Source organism: Athene cunicularia (genome assembly GCF_003259725.1).
Source record: "Athene cunicularia isolate RWA chromosome Z unlocalized genomic scaffold, athCun1 chrZ_part1, whole genome shotgun sequence".
In the NCBI taxonomy this organism is placed as follows: Eukaryota; Metazoa; Chordata; class Aves; order Strigiformes; family Strigidae; genus Athene; species Athene cunicularia.
In genome coordinates, this window is record NW_020799142.1 from 25,253,051 (window position 1) to 25,256,417 (window position 3,367).

Below are 3,367 nucleotides of genomic sequence, written 5' to 3' on the forward strand. Positions count from 1 at the left end.
GGGCACCCACGGGGGCACCGGGCGAGGGACACCCAGGGGTACTGCACTAGGGGCACTCCGGTGGCAGTGCGAGAGCGGCACACGGGGTACTCGGGTGGCGCCGGGCGAGCGACGCCCCGGGGCAATGCTCTAGGGGTGCCCCGGGTGAGGGACATCCCTGTGCGAGAGACACCCCGGGGCACAGCTCTAGGGGTTACCCCTGGGGGGACTGTGAAAGGGACACTGCAGAGCACGGCAATAGAGGTACCCTTGGTGTCACCAGGCAAGAGACACGTTGTGCGATGGACACCCTGGGGCACTGTGGAAGGACAACCGGGGTGGCCCCGTGGCAGTGAGTGAGGTACACCCCAGTGGTGCTGCCCTAGGTGTACCCCAGTGGCACTGGACTAGGGACACCCCAGTGGCATTGTGCTATGGACACCCCAGGGCACGGCATTAGGGGCACCCTGGTGGCTCTGAGTGAGGGAGACCCCGGTGGCACTATGCTAGGGGTACCTGGGGGCACTGGATTAGGGACAGCCCTGTGACACTGTGCTAGGAACACCCCAGACCACTGCCTTAGGGGCATTTCTGGTGGCACTTCTCCAGTGGCACTGGGCTGGGGGGGAACACCTATGGCCTCTCACCACTGTGGGGAACATACCATGTCTGGCCCTGGGCTTGGGGACTGCATGGGCTGGCATCGTGCTGTTACTGTGCCCCAGGGACATGACCAGTCACCCACCCCCAGGGCTTGAGAGGCACTGCCCTGGGCACACCCCATGCCCTGTCACTGCACCCGAGGCCTGACGGACCCTGCTTGCTCGTGGTGGCTTGGGGGCACCTCAGGAGCTGGCACTGATGTCCTGGGGACACTCTCAGGCTGTGTTACACTCCGGGACGCCCACAGGCTGTGGCTGCAGCTGGGGACACCAATAAGATATGATTGCAATTAGGGACATCACAGGCTGGGACTGCAGAGACGCCCACAGGCTATGATTACACTCAGGAGCACCCATGGGCTATGGTTGCACTCTGGGACCCTGTGGGCTGGCACTGCCCATGTGGGAAGAATCCCCCAGGAGAGAAGCAAGCAGAGACCCTGACCTCTCCATCCAGCTCCTGCATCACAGTGGGGCAGGAGGGGCCTAGCTCCATGCAGGATCCCTGGAACCCACTTCCCTACTGCCTTGTACCCTGGTGCCACTGTCCCTGACACCTACAGGGACACCTGGCACATGCGCAGCCCCTAGGATGGCATTTCAGGGTGACACAGGTTGCACGGGCAGCCCACCACCCCTCTCCATCTTTCTGCTCTAAATGAACTGTATTTCACAGTCAAAAAAATGCAAACCCTTCAGATCCCGTCTCCTCCAAAAATAACCCGGGCTTTAATAATGCTCGTAAATGCTTCTGGTGCATTCCCAGCTGCAGGGTGGGCTCTGGGCCGGGGGGGCTGGAAAGAGCCGGCAAAGGGGTCACAGGAGCCGTGCGGCACGTGGGAAGGCTGGGATGAGACCAGGACACCGGGAGGGGTGTGCAGGCTGCCCCGGCCCATCGCCCCAGGGCTGCATCCAGCCCTTGCCTGCCGCAGCCTTTTGGCAGCAGTGTTCCCAGCAGAGAGGAGCAAAAAGTTTTCGAGAGCTGGAGGAAGTGGCTTTCTAGGAGCCCTCAGCCCCTGGCTGTGGGGGGCGTAGGAGGGACAGGAGCAGCCAAGGACTGAGGGGCTGATGGTGCCGTGGGGAAAGCGGCAGAAGAGCTGTTGCTGGACTCTGGAGAGCAGCTATTAATACTGACAAATTAGGCACATATTTGGACAAGGAAAGTCAGTAACCACCAGCCCACGGCTTCTGAGGGGAGGGGTTAAATCCCTCTCACGTCATTCCTGGATGAGGATGGATAGTTTTCTGCAAGATGCTTTGGCCTGGAGTAAATTCATGGGCTCAGTGCACGGGGGAAAGATGATTCTGTGCATGGTGCGAGTGGCCAGGTAGTTGCCCTGCAGCCAGGCAGGGCTTAAGCCCTCAGATATCTCCCCGAAGGATGGAGTTTTCCCTTGCTGCCCACTACCCTTTGCTCCAGACATCACAGCCACGTCCAACTCGCCCAACTGGGCCCATCCTGGTGCCCAGGCCCACAAGTCTGCCCTCAAGGCCATTCTCTGGGGTGAGCTCTGGGACAAGGGGGTGCAGAGGGGTGTGGGTGCACATCATTCCCATTACTGCCCCATGCCCAGCTCTGCCTTGTGCTAAGGTCTCCAAGGATTGGCATCCCCCTGCACTCCTGGGAAAGCCTTGTCCTGCCATTTAATGGGAACTTCTCAGGTGCAACCCATGCTGCACCCTCCCATCCTGCCCCTGGGCTCCCTGAGAAGGTGGGCTGTGGCTTCCCTCTCTGCCTCCAATTTAGCTGGATTTAGGTCCCTTTGGAGGCACTGGTGCCTCATGACTGTAGCATCCCACTGCCAAATCTCCGTGTGTGCTTGCCCAAGCCTGCCTGCCAAAATAACCCCCCACTCTGGAGGGCAAGATTTAAGGGACTGAGGTGAATCTCACCCCATGCCCCTCCCCTGGTGTTGGTGCCACCACCTTTTGCCTGTACCCAGCCGGGAGGACACAGCAGTGGGTGCACTTGCAGCCCTGTGCCAGAGGTGCTGAATCTCCCTTGGCCCGGGGATGCCGGGATGAAGCTGGGGCCGCTGCCACACCGTGCCAGCTCACTGTCCTTGGTGGCTGCTCAGAGGGGCCCTGTGCCCAGCCAGTACCTGGGTGAGAGCCTGGTGCCGGGTCAGGCGGGTGCAGATTGTCAGGGGACAGCTGGGAGGACTGGGATGCCTGCTAGAGCCACAAATCCACCCTGGAGCCTGGCCAGGGGTGAGCGTCCCAGGGGGGCAGCCCCTCCGCACCCCAGGGACGCGCCCGCGGGGGCCTGGGGTCACTGGCCGGGATGCTGCAGGATGCTGCCTTCGCCGCTCGTGATGCTCGCTGCTTGCGCTGCCGGGGACGGCTCCAGGAGGCAGGGGACATGTGCCAGCATCCCCGCTCCTCCCCGCAGCATCCTGCTCGCTCCGCCGCCTCTCAGGCCCCCCAAACCCACGCCCCCCAAACCCCCGCTGAGTGACGGGGTGGGAACAGGTGGGGACACGCTCGGGGCAGCTGCTGCCCCCTCAGGTCGGCCCTAGGGGGCTATTTTGGGGCGTGAGCTCAGCGCCGGCAGCCGGGAGGGCTCCGGCCACATTCCCGGACTCACAGCGCGCCAAGGGCGGCCGCTTCCCCACCGCTACACCACCAGTGACCTGGGGGTCCCCCACCTTCACCCCTGTAGCACCCTACACGGGTATTTTCTGCTGGCAGCAGGATGGGGCCAGGCACTCAGCTGCGAACCGCTC